This window comes from Rana temporaria, chromosome 2 (assembly GCF_905171775.1).
Source record: "Rana temporaria chromosome 2, aRanTem1.1, whole genome shotgun sequence".
In the NCBI taxonomy this organism is placed as follows: Eukaryota; Metazoa; Chordata; class Amphibia; order Anura; family Ranidae; genus Rana; species Rana temporaria.
This window is the reverse complement of record NC_053490.1, coordinates 7942216-7963081: the sequence shown is the minus strand read 5'-3', so window position 1 is coordinate 7963081 and position 20866 is coordinate 7942216. Positions and strand designations below refer to the sequence as shown.

General features: G+C 51.4%; 1 protein-coding gene across 3 annotated transcripts in view; it reads left to right on the top strand.

Annotated features, from left to right (window-relative positions):
- FAM168A (family with sequence similarity 168 member A) overlaps positions 1-20866 on the top strand; it is a 187295-nt gene that overhangs the window by 49753 nt on the left and 116676 nt on the right. For all 3 annotated transcript variants that reach the window (XM_040339796.1, XM_040339794.1, XM_040339795.1), the window contains exon 2: positions 441-578. The gene's annotated coding sequence lies outside the window, so the exon portion shown is untranslated. The remainder of the gene's footprint in view (positions 1-440; positions 579-20866) is intronic.

Here is a 20866-nt window from a genome sequence, read left to right as displayed (position 1 = left end):
TCGGCCTAAACTGAGGAAAAAAAATGTTTTTTTTTATATATTTTTGGGGGATATTTATTATAGCAAAAAATAAAAAATATAGAATTTTTTTCAAAATTGTCGCTCTATTTTTGTTTATAGCGCAAAAAATAAAAACCGCAGGAGGTGATCAAATACCACCAAAAGAAAGCTCTATTTGTGGGGAAAAAAGGACACCGATTTTGTTTGGGAGCCACGTCGCACGACCGCGCAACTGTCAGTTAAAGCGACGCAGTTGCCGAATCCCAAAAAGGGGCCTGGTCTTTGGCCAGCCAAATGGTCCGGGGCTGAAGTGGTTAATAGGCTGTTGATTTTGATCTCGCTATTTATGGGTGAAGTTGTAGAATGTTGGGTTGGCGTGTATGTCGTAGTAACGCTTTCCTTCTCATCGCCTTACCTTGATGTTTGGTTTTCTCCTGCAGGATCGCTGTGTTTCTGAGTCTCCTGCTGGTGCAATGACCGCAATCTGAAAAGCTTTTCCTACAGACTTTGCCTCCACTCCGGTTCCCGTCTTCTCTTCTGCGTCCACATCTGCCAGGAAGCTCGGCCTGTGATCAGAGGTAGGTCCTCTTCTGTGATAGATCTGTTTTTTTCCTTGCCTAGTGCGGGTCAGGGGGCTGTAATGATAATATTTCCAATTCTATTACAATGGATGGACTTAAAGAGAACCTGTCATTCCCACTGGATATAAACACTAGGCTCACCCTGCCTCGTGTTATCTGATTTCCAAATATTGCACAGTTAAAGTGACACTAAAGGTTTGAATATTTTTTCTTTACCTCCACTGTGCAGCTCATTTTGCACAGAGTGGCCCTGATCCACGTCTTCTGGGGTTCCTTGGCGGCTGTATCGGCTCCTCCCCGCTTCTGATAACCCCCTCTCGCAGAAATTTGGGGGCACAAACTGGCTGCAATTGGGGGGACCAACTGGCTGCATTTGGGGGCACAAACTGGCTGCATTTGGGGGGGCAAACTGGCTGCATTTGGGGGAACAAACTGGCTGAATTTGGGGGGACAAACTGGCTGCATTTGGGGGGGCAAACTGGCGGCAATTGGGGGGGGCAAACTGGCGGCAATTGGGGGCACAAACTGGCGGCAATTGGAGGGAACAAACTGGCTGCATATGAGGGGGCAAATTTGGGGGACAAACTGGCGGCAATTGGGGGGACAATCTGGCGGCAATTGGGGGGACAAACTAGCTGTATTCGGGGGCACAAACTGTCTGCATTTGGGGGCACAAACTGGCGGCATTTGGGGAGACAAACTTGTGGCATTTGGGGGGACAAACTGACGACATTTGGGGGGACAAACTTGTGGCATTTGGGGGGACAAACTGACGGCATTTGGGGGGACCAACTGGCGGCATTTGGGGAGACAAACTTGTGGCATTTGGGGGGACAAACTTGTGGCATTTGGGGGGACCAACTGGCGGCATTTGGGGGGGACCAACTGGCGGCATTTGGGGGCACAAACTGGCGGCAATTGGGACCACAAACTGTCGGCAATTGGGGGGACCAAATGGCTGTAATTGGGGGCACTAACTGGCTGCATGTGGGGGCCCAAATTGGCTGCATTTGGGGGCACAAACTGGCTGGATTTGGGGGCACAAACTGGCTGCATTTGGGGGCACAAACTGGCTGCATTTGGGGGCACAAACTGGCTGCATTTGAGGGGGCGAACTGGCGGCAATTGGGGGCACAAACTGGTGGCAATTGGGGGTACAAATTGGGGGCACAAACTGGCGGCAATTGGGGGGAACAAACTGGCTGAATTTGGGGGGACAAACTGGCTGCATATGAGGGGGCAAATTGGTGGCAATTTGGGGGACAATCTGGCGGCAATTGGGGGGACAATCTGGCGGCAATTGGGGGGACAATCTGCGGCATTCGGGGACAAACTGGCTGCATTTGGGGGCAAACTGGCGGCGTTTGATGGGCACATTGGCTGCGTTTAATGGGCACAGTGGCTACGTTTAATGGGCATAGTGGCGGCAATTGATGTTTTTTTAATTTTTTTCAGTTTGTTTGTTCCCCCCAAAAATTTTGAGCACCATTCGCCAATGCTCAGGAGGGATTTTGGTCCGCTCTTCTTTACAGATCTTCTCTAAATTCTTAAGGCTTTTTGGCAACTCAAAGTTTCACATCAATGAAGGAGAAAAATTACTTATTTACAAAATTTACTAACAGAAACGAAGAAAAACATTTTTTATTTATTTTTTGTTAAAAACCCAGCAGTGATTAAAGCGGAGCTCCACCCTAAAGTGGAACTCCCGCTGATGGGAACCCTCCCCCCTCCGGTGTCACATTTGACAGCTTTCAGGGGGGAGGGGGGTGCAGATACCTGTCTAAAGACAGGTATTTGCACCCACTTCCGGCCACACAGTCTCGGGCAGACTGCGGGCATGACATCACCCCCCCTGTTGTGTTCTGGGAACACTCGGCTCCCAGTACACAGCGGGAGCCAATCGGCAGGCGTAGCGCGACTCGCGCATGCGCCGTAGGGAACCAGGCATTGAAGCCGGAGCGCTTCACTTCCTGGTTCCCTCACCGAGGATGGCGGGGGGGCAGCAGAGAGACATGCGATCGCTCATCCTCTGCTGCGGACGGCGTTGGACTCCAGGACAGGTAAGTGTCCTAATATTAAAATTAAGCAGCTGCAGTATTTGTAGCTGCTGGCTTTTAATATTTTTCTTTTCAGCGGAGCTCCGCTTTAAATACCACCAAATGAAAGCTCTATGGCCCGGATTCACAAAGCACTTGCGCCGACGTATCTCGAGATACGCCACGTAAGTGCAAATATGCGCCGTCGTTTCTATGCGCCGGACTCAGAAACTAAGATACGCCTGAAAAAAGGGTTCATCCGACCGACGTAACTTGCCTACGCCGGCGTAGAGTGGGCGCATATTTACGCTGGACGTATTTGGCGCTCCCATTGATTTTCTATTAACATATGCAAATGAGGGAGATACGCCGATTCACAAACGCACGTAAGTCCGACGCAGTGCGCGTAAAGTCATACGTACGTCGTAAAGTTATGCCCCATAAAGGAGGTGTAACTCAGCAGCATCCATGCAAAGGGCTGCACCAGGGAACACAAGCCGGCGTATTTTACTTGGTTTACATTGGACGTGAATATGACTAGGCGTAGGTTACGTTCACGCCGTAGGCAGTGATCCGACGTATCTTAGGCAGTTGTTCCAACGTGATTGTGAGCATGCGCACTGAGATGCGCTCACGGGACGGCGCATGCGCAGTTGGCGATTCGTATCTGTCTGGCGCTCAGCCCATCATTTGCATGGGGTCACGCCTCATTGGCATGGCTCACGCCCACTTCCACTTACGCCTGAGAAACCCAGCGCAGATTTGGGAGGAAGTGCTTTGTGAATCCAGTGCTTGCCTCTCTGCGCTGCGTCGGCGTAGCGTAAAGGAGATACGCTATGGCGGCATAAATATGCGCCAGTGTCTGTGAATCCGGGCCTATTTGTGTGAAGAAAATGATAAAAAAAATGTCACATGGCTGCAGTGTAGCATGATCGCGCAATTGTCATTCAAAGTGTGACCGCGCTGAATGGCCTGGGCAGGAAGTGGGTGAAAGTGCCCCCCGGTGTTGAGGTGGTTAAACTTCATCTTCAATGTAACGAATGTTTGCTTGGAACATTGTATTCTTGTAGGACGTTGGTCTGTAATCAGGAGGATGACAGTGTAGTGTGCCCCGAGGGTGGCGCCGCCGTTGGGACTGATCAGTTCACTAGGACAGCTTGGGACGTCTCTGCGGCGCCTGTCTTCTGAGTCGCAGAGAGTTGAGAGGTCGCCGTTTTTTAGAAATCACAAATCACACACCTGCCTTTCCCCAGGCGGCCGCGCTCCGGTTTTATCGCTTATCAGTAATGGCGCTGATGTTTGTTGGGTCGGGAGAGTTGAGCGTTTTGCCGCTTGGTTGCATCGGTGTGCAGATTTCCCCGACAGCCTCCCGCTATCTCTTCTTACCGCTAGCTGTCTGTGCTGATAATATCCGCCTGACGCTTCCGTGTCAGCGGTCAGATAACAACGCCAATTTGTAATCTCTTCCGGCCTCCGGAGTCAAGAAAAGTGCAGCTGTAATAACCAGACTAGAAGACTTTATTATGGAAGATTCCTGGTGTGCCCAATTCCAGAATTCTACATTTCAGTCATTCTTGGACCACTATAAGGCTGCTTTCACACTGGGGCGGGGGTCTGTTAGCAGAAAAGCGCCGCTAGTTTTAGCAGGGGCCCTTTTAACCCCTGCTAGCAGCCGAGGAAAGGGTTAAAAGCGTCAGTGTTGCGGTGCTTTGGAAGCTTCGGAAAGCAGGGGCGTGGTGTAAGAGCGCTGGAAACAGCAATCCCAAACTGCCCCAAAGATCCTGCTTGCAGGGCTTTTATTTCCCGTCCCGCAAGCGCACCACTCCCAGTGTAAAAGAGATCAGGCTTTCACACTGGGGAGGCATGAGAGGCGCTTTAGAGCCCTTTCAAACTGCCAGCATCCCAAAAAACGCCACTAAAACTAGCAGTGCTTTACCAGTGTTTTTTCGGGGCTAGCGGGGCGCTTTTAACTAGGGTTGTCCCGATACCAGTATCGGTATCGGGACCGATACCGAGTATTAGCGGGAGTACTCGTACTCCCGCTAATACCGCCGTTGCTAAAATAGAATACTTCCCTCCCCGCCCCCCCGCCGCCACCACCACCGCCGCCGACGCCACCACCGCCGCTGCCGCCGAAGCCACCACCGCCGCTGCCACGTTGATCACCGCGGCGCGGGGAACATTACAGACAGCTTTCGTTTGAATATCGGTTTTCCCCGCCGCGCATAGACACTCCCCCTTCGACGGATCTGTCCAATCGCGAGCAAGGGGGAGTGTCTCTATACACAGTGCGGCGGGGAAAACAGCTGTTCAAACGAAAGTTGTCTGAAATGTTCCCAGCGCCTCGGTGATTAACGTGGCAGCGGCGGCGGCGGCATCATAACAGGTACGGGGGACATTGCTGGATATACTGGGGACATTGCTGGATATACGGGGGACATTGCTGGATATACTGGGGACATTGCTGGATATACTGGGGACATTGCTGGATATACGGGGGACATTGCTGGATATACGGGGGACATTGCTGGATATACTGGGGACATTGCTGGATATACTGGGGACATTGCTGGATATACTGGGGACATTGCTGGATATACTGGGAACAATGCTGGATATACTGGGGACATTGCTGGATATACGGGGGACATTGCTGGATATACTGGGGACATTGCTGGATATACTGGGGACATTGCTGGATATACTGGGGACATTGCTGGATATACTGGGGACATTGCTGGATATACTGGGGACATTGCTGGATATACTGGGGACATTGCTGGATATACTGGGGACATTGCTGGATATACTGGGGACATTGCTGGATATACTGGGGACATTGCTGGATATACTGGGAACAATGCTGGATATACTGGGGACATTGCTGGATATACGGGGGACATTGCTGGATATACTGGGGACAATGCTGGATATACTGGGGACATTGCTGGATATACGGGGGACATGGCTGGATATACGGGGGACATGGCTGGATATACGGGGACAATGCTGGATATGGGGGGACATGGCTGCATGTGGGGGGACATGGCTGGATATGTGGGGGACATGGCTGGTTATATGGGGGACATGGCTGCAATATGTTTGGGGACATGGCTGCATTTGTGGGGGGACATGGCTGCATTTGTGGGGGGGACATGGCTGCATATGTGGGGGGACATGGCTGCATATGTGGGGGGACATGGCTGCATTTGGGGACACATTTAAAAAAAAGTATCGGTATTCGGTATCGGCGAGTACATAAAAAAAAGTATCGGTACTTGTACTCAGTCCTAAAAAAGTGGTATCGGGACAACCCTACTTTTAACCCCCGCTCGCGGCCCAATAAAGGGTTAAAAGTGCCGCAGACAAGGCGCTTTGCAGACGCTTTGGTGGTGCTGCCTATTGATTTAAATGGAATGGGGCGCTTTAGGAGCGGTGTCCTCCGAGCCCAAGGTATACTATCGGCGTATAACGCGCACCCGTGATTTTCCCCCTATTTTCAGGGGGAAAAAGTGAGCGTTATACGCCGATAAATACGATACTTGTTGCTTCCGGGTTCATTGGGGAACAGATTAGGGTTGTCCCGATGCCACTTTTTTAAGACCGAGTACGAGTACCGATACTTTTTTTCAAGTACTCGCCGATACCGAATACCGATACTTTTTTTTAATCTCATGTGACATCAGCACATGTGTCAGTCGTTTTTTTTTTTTTTTTATCTTTAACAATTTGTTTTTAATTTTTTACAATATTTTTTTTACAATTTTTTATTTATTTATAATGCTTTCTTTTTTTAAGGGGGGGGGGGGTGGACCGTGTCAGTGTGTTTTTTCTTTTATTTTTGTATTATTTTCTACAATCATTTTTTTATTATTTTTTTTTATTATTATTATTCCTTATTTATTTTTTATTTTTTTTCAGCCCTGTTGGGGGGCTTTGGTGAGATATCAGGGGTCTTAACAGACCTCTGACATCTCCCCTTTGAGACAGGGAAAGGGACTAAGGACACATCTTCCCCAGTCCCTTTCTCAGCAGCATCAGCTGCGCTGAAAATGAATGGAGTGAAGACAGCGTCTTCTCTTCATTCATAAACTGAAACATTGTAATCACAGTTTACGATGTTTCAGTTATGTGAATAGACAGAGTCAGTGATCACTGACTCTGTCCATTCGGAGCAGTAAGGAGCTGGATTTACCGGCTCCTACCTCCGCTCTCCATCCTGACAGTTCCAGGGGGTGTAGGAGGAGCACGGAAGGGGTGAGATACACGGCGGGATACACAGAGGAATACATGGCAGGAATACATGGCGGGAATACACGGAGGAAATACACGGAGGAATACATGGCGGGAATACACGGCGGGAATACACTGAGGAAATACACGGAGGAATACATGGCGGGAATACACGGCGGGAATACACGGAGGAAATACACAGAGGAATACATGGCGGGAATACACGGCGGGAATACACGGAGGAAATACACGGAGGAATACATGGCGGGAATACACGGCGGGAATACACGGAGGAATACATGGCGGGAATACACAGAGGAATACATGGCGGGAATACACAGAGGAATACATGGCGGGAATACACGGAGGAATACATGGCGGGAATACACGGAGGAAATACACGGAGGAATACATGGCGGGAATACACGGCGGGAATACACGGAGGAATACATGGCGGGAATACATGGAGGAAATACACGGAGGAATACATGGCGGGAATACATGGAGGAATACATGGCGGGAATACACGGCGGGAATACACGGAGGAAATACACGGAGGAATACATGGCGGGAATACATGGCGGGAATACACGGAGGAATACATGGCGGGAATACACGGAGGAAATACACGGAGGAATACATGGCGGGAATACACGGCGGGAATACACGGAGGAATACATGGCGGGAATACACGGCGGGAATACACGGAGGAATACATGGCGGGAATACACGGCGGGAATACATGGAGGAAATACACGGAGGAATACATGGCGGGAATACATGGAGGAATACATGGCGGGAATACACGGCGGGAATACACAGAGGAAATACACGAAGGAATACATGGCAGGAATACATGGCAGGAATACACGGAGGAATACATGGCGGGAATACACGGAGGAAATACACGGAGGAATACATGGCGGGAATACACGGCGGGAATACACGGAGGAATACATAGCGGGAATATACGGTGGGATACACGCCGGGATACACTATACAGCGGTGATCGGTGCTTGTTACTTCCCCACGCACTGATCACCGCTGACAGTACAAGTATCGGGTGAAGCATCGGGAGCATTTGCCAGAGTACAAGTACTCAGGCAAATGCTTGGTATCGGTCCCGATACCGATACTAGTATCGGTATCGGGACAACCCTAGAACAGATGTTTCTGGACCTCCTCCTGCTCTCAATGGTATAGCTGTTTACTGCGATCCTGGACCTCCTAGAGGAAAGGGTGGGCCTTGGAACCACTTCAGATGCCAGCGAAGGGCCTGTAAAAATGGTGAGGGTGGCTCTAGAACAGCTCTAATCTCTTTTACCCAATAGCTCATTGCTGGGCTTGCTTTCATTCCTTGACTACCAGGACGTTTATAAACATACTTTGGTAGACAAGGGGTACACAAAATAAAAAAAAATAAAAAAACCACTGCAGTAGGGCCCTTGTTCTATCAGATGGCCGCTACCCATCAGAAAGCCGCTACCCGGCCTTCTGTGCATGCACAGTGCGCAGCCGAAAGTGATGTTGCCTCGTGGCCACCTTGGTACACCCGCACGCGTCCGCAGTAAGCCTAGAGTTAGTGGTTGGCAAACTGACATCTTTATACGCCCACCGGAGTCTTCGTTTCAATGTTATTTTTAACAGTAGACTCAGCTTATATAGTGAAATGCAGTATTTAGAAGTCCGTCACACTGTTTTGATGTTTCATTTTAAAAAGCAGCAGCAAGCCCGCTGATCTCACAGGTTTGCTGATGTGACAGAACACCGGGGCTTTCAACCACTTAAGACCCGGACCTTTATGCAGCTAAAGGACCCGGCCAGTTTTTGCGATTCGGCACTGCGTCGCTTTAACTGACATTTGCGCGGTCGCGCGACGTGGCTCCCAAACAAAATTGACGTCCTTTTTTCCCCACAAATAGAGCTTTATTTTGGTGGTATTTGATCACCTTTGCGGTTTTTATTTTTTGCGCTATAAACAAAAAAAGAGCGACAATTTAAAAAAAATCTATATATTTTTTACTTGTTGCTATAATAAATATCCCAATGTTTTGTAAAAAAACTATTTTTTCTCTCAGTTAAGGCTGATACGTATTTTTCGACGTATTTTTGTATAAAAAAAAAAACAATCGCAATAAGCGACTGGTTTGCGCAAAAGTTATAGCGCCTACAAAATGGGGAACAGAATTATGATTTTTTTTTATTATTTTTTTTGTTACTAGTAATGGCGGCGATCTGCGATTTTTATTGAGACTGCGATATTGCGGCGGACGTAACGGACACTTTTGACACAAATTTGGGACCATTCACATTTATACAGCGATCAGTGCTATAAAAATGCACTAATTACTGTATAAATGTGACTGGCAGTGAAGGGGTTAACACTAGGGGGAGAGGAAGGGGTTAAATGTGTAGCCTGGGTGTGTTCTAACTGTGTGGGGGGAGGGGGGTGACTGGGGGAGGTGACCGATGCTGTGTCTCTATGTACAAGGGACACAGATCGGTCTCCTCTCCTCTGACAGCACTTGGAGCTCTGTGTTTACACCCCATCATTACACACAGAGCTCCACGTCCCTGCTGTGTTCCCGCCGATTGCGTGTACCTGGTGGACATCGCGGGCCGCCAGGTACACGCATCGGCTCTTGGGCGATGCGCCGGGACAGTGTTTACCCGCTACGCGCCCCCCAGTGGCGCGCGCGGGTAATGCACATAAAAGGACGTCTAAAGACGTCCACTCGCCACTTGAGAGCCGCGCTGTGGACGTCTTTTGTCTATAGCGCGGGTCTCAAGTGGTTAAACGCTATAGGGCCTCCGTGTGAAAGTGGCCTTAGTGTGATGGTCCTTGGGAAGAATGCTCCTTACACTTGTGGTCATTGGGGAGGAATTTCCCTCTTACAGATAGTGGAAAAGATGAATGGTGTCAGCGGGAACTTATCTGAGAGGCAGAAATTGCTCAATGGACCCCTAGCAACCTCTGGAGGAACCCCAGGGATCCATGGAATTCTAGTTGGGAAACCCTGTACTACAACCTCTTCCACAACCTCCAAACAAGCATTTAACCTTTGCAATATGGGGGGGACTTCAAGGTTTTTTTTTCATTGTTTGTTTTTTTTGTGGTTGCTGTGTGTTGGTTTTGTCCCTTACGCTGGTGGTTGTTGGGTATTGGTGACCTTTGAATGGACTACCTGACCTCCGTAAGGCTCGTTGAGTGTCTGTTCTCATCGAACAGATAATATGCCGTTATACAATCCAGATGTCTAAGTGGCCGCCGCGTCTCTTGTCCAGCTCATCGACGTCCGCGCGGCGTAGGGTTGCCTGGAAACAGCAGTGAATTGTGTCTTGGAAAAAAAATCGTCATTTTTCTATTAGGAAGCTTCTCAGCGCCTTTCCTAAGTACACTTGACACCGCCACAGACGTATTTAAAGGGAAATACACTTCATTTTGGGAAGCATTCAATTTCTTTCAAGGACCCTTTAAAAGACGTGTGTACTGAAAATATCGCTTCCCATGCATTCTTCCTTAATAAAACAAATATGACATCATGTCTGGCACACGTTTTAGAAGCTTTTCAATTTTAAACAATATGTGTTTTTTTTTTTCCTTACATAAATGCCTCTTGTACATGGCCGTAACTTACATCATATTGGCGTACAGCAGGCAGGTCCAAGGTCCGGCCCCGGGCCAATTGCGGCCCGGTTTTGAACGGCCCGCCTGTGGTCGCCGACGATCTCCCAGCGCCGGGGGCCACAAAAGATTTGGGCCCAGATTCTCAAAGGGCTTACGACGGCGCAACGCAATGTACGCCGTCGTAAATCCTAATCTGGGCCGTCGTATCTATGCGACTGGTTCTTAGAATCAGTTACGCATAGATATCCATTAGATCCGACAGGCGTAAGGCTCTTACGCTGTCGGATCTTAAATGCAATTTTTTTTTTTGCCGCTAGGTGTCGCCTCCGTCGTTTTCCCCGTTGAGTATGCAAATTAGCAAAATATGCGAATTCCCGAACGTACGCGCGGTCAAAATAGTGAAGTTACAACGTTTATGTTAGATTTGCGACGCGTAAAGTTGCCCCTGCTATATGAGGGGCAACCACTGTTAAGTATGGCTGTCGTTCTCGCATCGAAATTGGAATTTTTTTACGTCGTTTGCGTAAGTCGTCCGTGAATGGCGCTGGACGCCATTTACGTTAAGGTCGAAACCAATGACGTCCTTGCGACGTCATTTAGCGCAATGCACGTCGGGAAATTTTAGGGGCGGCGCATGCGCATTACGTTCGGCGCGGGAAAGCGCCTAATTTAAATGCTCTACGCCCCCTACCCAGCTCATTTGAATTAGGCGGGCTTGCGCCGGGGGATTTACGCTACGCCGCCGCAACTTTACAGGCAAGTGCTATGTGAATCAAGCACTTGCCCGTAAAACTTGTGGCGGCGTAACGTAAATGTGATACGTTACGCCGCCGCAGATTTGCCCGATTCTACGTGAATCTGGCCCATACTGTTTTTATCGGTGTATAACACACTTTTGTGTGTGTTATACGCCGATCCCTGCTGCCTGTGGGTGAAGAGGAGAGGGCGCCGCCGAAATAGCCCGAGCCAAGTGTACTCGGCCAGGCTCGGCTCCGCTCGCAGTCTTGCCCAGTCCCGCCATTGGACGTGTGTTATGTCCATCATAGAAGCCGGGCCAAGGGGTGCCTACATCACATTAAGTCCTGTAGCTCTTTAGGGTTTAGAGCAGTGGTCTCCAAACCGTGGCCCGGGGGCCAGATGCGGCCCTTTGCTTGTTTTTATGTGGCCCTTGGGGCACTATCTCATCCACTGATACCAACAATGGGGTACAATTCTTCCCAATGACACCAGCAACGGGGCACAATTCCTCCCAATAACACTGACGGGAGTCACTTTGGATGGGGGATTTGTGCAACTCAGCTTAACAATGGGGCACAATTTAGGCCAATGACAAACGAAGATTAGCACACTTATGCCCACTGAAACAAATGATGGGGCTTTATTTTTCCCACCAACGTCGGGACCTTTTCTATTGCCAATAGACACAGTCCGGCCTCCCCCTAAAGTCTGGAGGACAGTAAACTGGCCCTTTGTTTAGAACATTGGTTCTCAACCTTTCTAGTGCCGTGACCCCTTGATAAAATTTCTCAAGTTGTGGGGACCCCTAACAGTAAAATTTTTGTAGCGTGGGTTGTCAGCACCCAAGGCAAGACAAGTAATTGGCACCCCTAAACCACGGACATTTAGCCCTTCGAGTCCCTTACACTCGTACCATATTAAAACCCCTTATGGTACATTTTAGGATGTACCACTCTCTGTTCTCCTTTCCTTTTTAACCCCCTCTATCCTAATTTCTTGTTTTTTTCACCCCTACATCTCTCTAGTTCTTATTCTTTCCCTTTTTCTTTGCCCACCCCCCCTCTTTTCCTCTCCCTTCCATGTATTCTCTCTTTTTTCCTTCTCTTACTGATGGTGGGGGGGTGGGGGTGGTAAGAGTAGTAGTGCTGGGGGGGAGTTCTGATCGGTCAACTTAGGTGCTCTTGATGAAGGTCATCTGCTGATCTGAGAACTGTAGTGGGGGCTTTTAATGGCAACTCTAATCACAGGTAGTGTTACTCACTGTGTCTCCGGCTTAACTGTGCCCCCAGCTCTGTGGTGTCTCGTAGCAGTGACACCTATGCCAAAATCAGGAGATGGGGTCTGTAACGGAATGACCCGGGACACCCAGAGACTTTGTAAGGATGAGGGGTACTCCTGTACCGGCGTCACCAAGGAGTCTTATGTCTAGGGTCACCTTATGTCCGATAGGGCCATAGGGTGACTGAGAAATGATGTCCTAAATTACAGGACAGGGGACATCACTGATAGTTCATATTGCAGGATTTTGAGATACTGCAAGATGTTGGTTAATTGTGAACCAACCAGTCAATAGTGACTCATTCTATGATTAGCCCTGACTAGTGACATGCTAATTGAGTCAGGGCCTGGAAGACATTTCATTGTCCATCATGTAAAGGTGTTAAATCCAGGTCTGCTCCCAGACCTCTAATTATGTATGCTAAATACTGTTTATGTGTGGAATGTACTTGTCGGAGACAGAACGTCTGTCTAGGGATGTGAATTGAAGGGAACTCAGTGTGTGATGGTGTTTTGTTTGTTATGCTGTTAATGAAGGAATGTGCAGTGATTAGATCATGATAATTATAGGCCGGCGCCGACATGTCTAGAAGGTTTAGTAATTAGCTCAAAGAATGTGATTGAAGCCCCCCACGGTGTGATGTGTGGGTGGGGAGTTGATTGTTCCTTCCATGCCTTGTACTGTATATAAGCTGAGAAGAAACCATTAAAGTTGTCATTACATTTGGAACAAGTACAGAGCTGTGTCTCGTCTTGATTCTGGGCAAATGGGATGGATCGGATCCTGTTGGTTGGAGTGTCGATAAGCTGTCTTGGATGTGATGGAGGGTCGTAAACGGTGGTGACCGTTACAGGGTCTCCTCCAGCCCCTCCAACTTCACATTCCTCACCAGTCAGCTGACCTCTAGTCTCTGCCCCCTAGCCGTGCCGTGGACCGAATGGGCGACTGTGAAGAGGCCAAGTGGGCGGCTGCGGGCTCCAGTAACAGTCCAGAATTTGGTGACTCCTGGCAAATAGTTATTCGACCCCCAGGGGGGTCCCGACCCCAGGTTGAGAACCACTGGTTTAGAAGGTTTGGAGACCCCTGGTTTAGAGGAAGGAACCACAGTGCGGTGGGGAACATTGGCATACCCAGAAATGTTGAATGCAAAAGTCAGTCGAAGGATGAAGTGCTGAGATGGAGCGATGGATGGTAGGAGACATGGGCTGCAGAATAGGTAGAGTATAAAAGCCATTTTATTGCCGGGATCTGGACTTTGGGATTTTCGTCCACCCTGACAGGGCTGCTTTAACCACTTGCCGCCCGCCAATGACACATTGACGTCGGCAAAGTGGTTGTAGAATCCTGACTGGACGTCATATGACGCCCTCAGGATTCTGAGCCGCTGCGCGCCCCCGGGGGCGCGCATCGCGGCGATCGTTGTTGCAGGGTGTCAGTCTGACACCCCGCAACACCGATCAAGGTAAAGAGTCTCTCACGGAGACTCTTTTTTTTTTTTTTTAACAGTTAAAGTTTTTTATTTTGGTAACAGACAATAACACACACATGAAAATGACAGTACAAAGATCACAAGGCTTACTCAGAATGCATAAGTTCATACATAGATGACATAAACAAAGGACTACATTGGTGGGGAATCAGTTCAGCAGCATCTACAATGGGACAGACAACACAGACAAAAACCCGTCACCCGGGGGGAATCGCCAGCCGGCGTCCCCCGGCCGCCGCCCCCGCCCCGTCACCCCCCCGCCCCCCCCCCGGAGGGGGGGGGGGACGGGGGGGGGAAGGGGAGGGGGAGGCACCGCACGCCGAGGCGGGCGGGGAGGGGGGCAGGGGACGGGGAACCCCGGCCACCCACAGCCCCCCAGTATTCAGGACACAGCAGTGGGGGAGTCAACTAAGTCGCCAGGGGACTCAATCCAATTCGACCAGATCTTTTCAAATTTAGCTGGGCAGTTTCTGCTCTCGTACGTCAGCCTATATAGTGGGAGCACTCTGTTGATCGTGGCCAGCCAGGAGGACACAGTGGGAAGATCAGAGCCCCGCCATCGAAGTAGGATCTCCCTTCTAGCATAAAACAGAGCAAAGGTGATGCTCAGTTTGGTATACCTGTCTCCCTCAATCTCACCCAGGTAGCTTAGGAGGAACAGTTTTGGGTCCATGACTAGTTCTATCCCACAACGATCCGAGAGGACCCCTGCCACTTCTCTCCAGTACTGATCCAGCTTAGGGCAGGACCAGACCATATGGATGAAGGAGCCCGTGTCTCCCAGGCACCTGGTGCACTCCGGGGACCTGGAGGGATAAATCCTAGCCAACCTCTGCGGGGTGTAGTATGCCCTGTGGAGAAATTTAAGTTGAATGAACCTGTCTCTAGAGGCAATCATAGACGGGAGAAAGGAGGAGACACATTCCTCCCAGATCTCTTCATCCAGATCCGGGATGTCGGCAGTCCATTTGGTCAGTGTCCCCGTCGTGTTCGTGTCGTATGCCACCGTAAATCTCAAATAGAGGGATGAGAGGGGCTTCCCCATGACCCCCGAGATCAGAAGACGCTCTATCGAATCTGACTCGAGCGTCACCGAGTCCGGAAATTGGGCCGTCAATGCATGTCGCAGCTGGGTGTATCTAAAGCCAAATGAGGAAGGGACTTTATAGGTCCGACACAAGTCCTGAAAGGGCATCACCACACCATCCGGCATCACATGCCTGAGGGTGAGGATCCCCCGTCGGGCCCAGACCACCGGGTCCGGGACCGTGTTCAGGTGGGGAAGAAGTGGGTTGCCCCAAAGCGGGGTATGTGGGGAGGCAGTATTTGGTTTCAGCATTCGAGCCCTGGACGACGCCCACACCCTGACCACCGTCGCCATGGGCCTCGTGACAGAGGGATGAGCCCTGCACCCCCGATACACCAGGTTGGACAGGGCAGCATAGGATCCCAAAACCGCCGCCTCTAGGTTGACTGCCGGATTTTGTCGCGGCTGGGAAAACCACCACCTGACCGTCACTAGCACCGCCGCCCAGTAGTAGGCCAAGAAATTTGGGAGGGCCAGTCCACCCCCCGAGAGGGGAAGATAAAGAGTACGTCTAGCAACCCGAGGAGGGCTACCAGCCCAGACGAACGCCATCACTATACTGTCGAGCCGTCGAAAAAAGGACTTTGGGATAGTAGCAGGGGTCTGACGAAAAAAATAAAGCAATTTGGGGAGTATTACCATCTTAATGAGGTTCCCTCGACCCACCGGTGAGAGGGGAAGGTTACGCCATGTCGCACACCGTTTGGTCAGTTGGTCCAGTAATGGGAGAACATTCTTGTCTAGGTAAGACCCCGACTCGAGTCCCACCCTCACCCCCAGATAGGTGAATTCCTCCACCCACCGGAGAGGAGTGTGGGAGTCCGCCCGGGACAGTGACTGGTGGAGCGGGAGCAGGACCGATTTGTCCCAATTGATACACACGCCCGAAAACCGGCCGAACACCTCAAAATGTGACAACGTTTTCCGTAGGGAGGCGGAAGCGTCCGCCAGGTACAACAGGGCGTCGTCAGCATAGAGGGACAGTTTCTCCTCCAGGTTACCCACCCTGATCCCCCGAACCTCCGGGTCGCGCCGAATGTGCGCGGCTAGAGGCTCCAAGGCCAAGGCAAACAATGCCGGTGATAACGGACACCCCTGTCTGGTCCCCCGCTCCAGGGGGAAGGAGGCAGACAGGGACCCGTTGGTACGAATACGTGCCCTAGGGTGAGCATACAACATTTGTATCCAGGACATGAAGCGGGGACCGAACCCGAAGCGGGTCAAAACCGCCCAGAGGTAGCCCCACTCGACCGAGTCGAAGGCCTTCTCGGCGTCGAGCGAGGCCACCACCCCGGGGTCGCCAGGGCCAGCCAGTGCCAGATGAGTATGCAATCGACGAAGGTTAATATCAGTACCGCGGCCTGGCATGAAGCCCGTCTGGTCAGGGTGGACCAGGGCTGTAATTACAGTGTTAAGCCTGTTGGCCAGGATTTTCGCAAAAATTTTTGCATCGACGTTGAGGAGGGATATCGGGCGATACGAAGAACAGAGGGTTGGATCCTTCCCAGGCTTGGGGATGACCACAATTATTGCCTCACTCATCGAGTCCGGGAGAGCTCCCGACTCCGATGCACCAGCAAAAAGCGACCTTAGTCTGGGGGCCAAATCTTCCTCGTAGAGTTTGTAGAATTCGACCGGGAAACCGTCCGGTCCCGGGGTCTTTCCCCCCTGCATCATTTTCAAAGCTGCCTGTACCTCTTCTATTTTAATCGGGGCGTCTAGTTTGCGCACGGAAGAGGGAGTGAGAACCGGGACGTCCACCTCCTCCAGGTATCTCAACAGGTCGGCCACATCATAAGCCACTCTGGAGCTATACAATTGTTGGTAGTAGTCCGTGAAGCATTTATTGATCTCCTGTGGAGTCGAGTGGAGGTCCCCCTCCCCGTCCCTAATCTGGCCTATAGCAGACGCGCCCGAGTGTTCCTTAGACAGCCAGGCCAGAAGCTTCCCCGTCCGTTCTCCCTGCTCGAAAATGCGCTGGGACTGATGAAGAAGCTTCTTCTGCGTCAAGGCCGTTCGCAGAAGGACAGCTTGTTGCGTCAGGGACTGGAGATGGGAGTAGTGGTTAGGGTCACGGGTACTAACATAAAGGGCCTCCTGTCTAGCTGCCTCCCCTTCAACTTTTGTGAGCTCTGCCCTACGTTCCCTCCTCACTCCTGAAATAATGGACTGGTAGTGGCCCCGGGAGGAGGCCTTGAAGGCATCCCATACCGTGGTCTCCGCAGCCGTACCCGGATTATCCGCCCAATAAGACCGTAGGGAGTCCTTAAACTTGGGATCCACCTCCGGGTCTGAGACCCAAAATCTGGAGAGCCTCCACAGGGTACTGTTTGGTTCAGTCGTCAAGGTCAGTGAAAGGAGTAAGGGGGCATGGTCCGAGATCCCCCGGGGAAGAATAGTAATGTCCCTTACCTTAGGTAAAACCGACGCTCCCACGTATGCCAGGTCAATACGTGAAAAGGATCTATGGGTGGCCGAGTGACAGGTGAAGGCCCGAGTCAACGGGTATCTCCACCGCCAGACGTCCGTGAGGTTGTATGTTTCCGCCCATTCCGCCAGTCCCTGGCGAGTAGTACCTGACTGGGTGAACCTGTCCATACCAGTGTCCGGGACCAGGTTGAAGTCGCCCATCAGGACCACGTTGTCACAGGGGAATTGCGCCAATTTGGCCGCAAGAACCCCCAGGACCCCCAAGGAGGCAGGAGGGGGGAGATACAGCCCCACCAGAACCCACGGGAGATTGTGAATCAGCGCATGCACCAGCACAAACCTGCCCTCCGGGTCTAGGACCAGATCAAGAAGCTTGAAAGGGAGTGACTTGAGGACGAGAACACTGACCCCTCTAGCATAATTGGAGTACGTGGAATGGTAGTGATGACCCACCCATGGTTTCTTAAGGCTGAGGGTCTTGCTACCCACCAAATGCGTCTCCTGCAACACACAAACATGAGGTGCATGTTTCTTAATGAATTGAAATACCAGGGATCTCTTGATGGGCGAGTTTAAGCCCCGTGTGTTCCAGGAGAGGACTTCAAGGGTTGCCATGGTGACCTGGCGGGGAAGTCAAATGAGGATAAGGCATAGGTATGAACCCCGGACCGTTCCCCCAGGCCACAGTGCTGCCGGAGGAAGGGCTCCAACCCACCACCAATGCACATGAATTAACGAAAGCTATTAGTACTGTCATAAAACACATCATATTAAAACATAACCGGGGGCCAACAGGGCTCCCCATAACCCCCCCCCCCACCCCGCCACCCCCCCAAACGCGGAGGAGGGCTTGTATCCCATAACAAACCCCAGCCCTCAGGCCGGACATGAGGGCAGTGAACAAGCGGCTACCCGCTCCTGTTAATGTAAAACAGTCAAGGAAACCTGAGAATCCATCTTAGGATAAGAATGTGTGGAACACCCGGAGCCCCGGGGGCGCAGTTCTTAGGGAGAAAAACAAAAGGGCAAAAAATGGAGGAGAAAAAACAACCTGAAAAAAACAAAAAAAGAGAACGGGGAGAGAACACCTAGGGTCACAGCAGGGTGACTAGGCATAGTTGCGGTGAATCAACTCCTGAAGAAATGAGGGGGGGGGCACCCCCACAGTCAAAGTCAGCTGGGGGAGTGGGTAGAGGGGGGACGTGGGGGAGGGGTGGGGGTCCACCCTCGGCAGCATAGTCAGTGGTGGGGGAGACGGAGGGGGGGCCGATCAATGAACGGATCAGGAAAGCAGGGGGGCAGCCCATCCAATCCCCCCAATCATCAATAGGGCAGGTCGTGTGTCACAGGTTGTGAATGCCGCGGAGCTGCACGGTCTCTGACCCCAGAGGATAAGGCGATGAGTCCCACGGCTGCCATATGAGAGATAGTGGCCCCCAATCATTCTCAGGCACAGGCAATAAACCCCCAACCCCTCTTGGGGAGCCCCCCCAGTAGCTTACTCACAGTCAGGCGACAAAAGAATTGAAGGGTAAAAGTCCAGGTCTTCATCTCGGGAGGGATTCAGCCCAGGCCGCGGCGTCTCTCGGGGAAGTGAAAAACTGCACCCTTTCGCCGTCTTGAACCCGAAGCCTGGCGGGGAAAAGCATGCTATACTTAACCCCTCGATCTCTTAGCATGGCGCGGACGTGATCAAAGGATTTGCGCTGGCGTTGTGTCTCCACGGAGTAGTCCGGGAAGATCAGAAGTCTGGCGTTCTGGAACTTCAGATCTCCCTGCAGACGAGCCGCCCGGAGAACAGTGTCACGGTCCCGGTAGTGAAGGAGTTTAAATATAAAAGTGCGCGGCGGCGAACCTACAGGGCCCCTGGTCGCGGGAATGCGGTGGGCCCTCTCAATGGAGAAGTAGGGGGAGAACCGGGCTCCAGGGAGGATGGTTGGAAGGACTTGCTCCATGAATGACGCCGGATCCGTGCCCTCTGCACCCTCGGGGAGCCCCAGGACCCGCAGATTGTTGCGGCGGTTCCTGTTCTCGGCGTCCTCCGCCCTGTGCTCAAGGATCTTCACTCTTGACTTCAGGGCCTGGATGTCGGAGTGGTGGTCTCTTTGAATGTCCTCCAGGTCGGAGACCCGCCTCTCAGCCTCCGACACGCGGTCCCGGAATGCATCTAGATCGCGGCGTATCAACGCGGTTTCCGCCTGCACATGATCGATCTTCACCGTGAGGGTGGATTGGCATGTGGCGATCGCCGCCATGAGGGCCTCAAATGCCTCCGATCCAGCTTGGATCGCGCCGTCCCGCGGGGAGTCCGCGCGATCCGCCATGCGGTTGGTTGGTGCGGGCGGCTTAGGCCCAGTGTTCGGTGGAGTGCCCGCAACGGTGGTTTTACGGCGAGTCTGACTCCCCTTGTTGTTCCGGCGCATTCCCCAGGAGGCAGGGCAAGAAAGGGTGAGGAAATAGCCCGAGTTCCACACAGGATCAAGGTAGGAAGGAATCTCAGAGCGGGAGCTCGACAGTTACACGTCCGCTCCCGTCGCCATCTTGGACACGCCCCCTCACGGAGACTCTTTACCACGTGATCAGCCGTGTCCAATCACGGCTGATCACGATGTAAACAGGAAAAGCCGGTAATCGTCTTTTCCTCACTCGCGTCTGTCAGGGGGGGTTTGTGCTGATCGATTATCAGCACAGCCCCCCCCCCCCCCCGAGGATGCCCAATGGACCACCAGGGATGCCCACTGGACCACCAGGGATTATAAAAATAATGATATGCCACCCTAGACCACCAGGGATGAGGACACAAAAAATGGATGCCAATCAGTGCCCACATTGGGGCATCACTGATTGGCAGGCATTGTTTGGCACTGATTGGCATCCATTAGTAAAACACATACAATATTGCCCATCCGTGCCACCTATCAGTGCCCATCCGTGCCGCCTATCAGTGCCCATCTGTGCCGCATATCAGTGCCCATCCGTGCCGCCTATCCGTGCCCAGCCGTGCCGCCTATCCCTGCCCAGCCGTGCCGCCTATCTGTGCCACCTATCTGTGCCACCTATCTGTGCCCATCTGTGCCGCCCATCAGTGCCACCACATCGGTGCCCATCAGTGCCGCCTTATCAGTGCCCATCAGTGCAGTACCATCAGTGGCCATCAGTGAAGGAGAAAACGTACTTATTTACAATGTTTTATAATAGAAACAAAAATAAATGTTTTTTTTTTTTCAAAATTTTCGGTCATTTATTTTTTTTGCAGAAAATAAATATCCCAGAGGTGATCAAATACCACCAGAAGAAAGCTCTATTTGTGGGTACAAAATGATAAAAATTTAGTTTGGGTACAGTGTAGCACGACCGCGCAATTG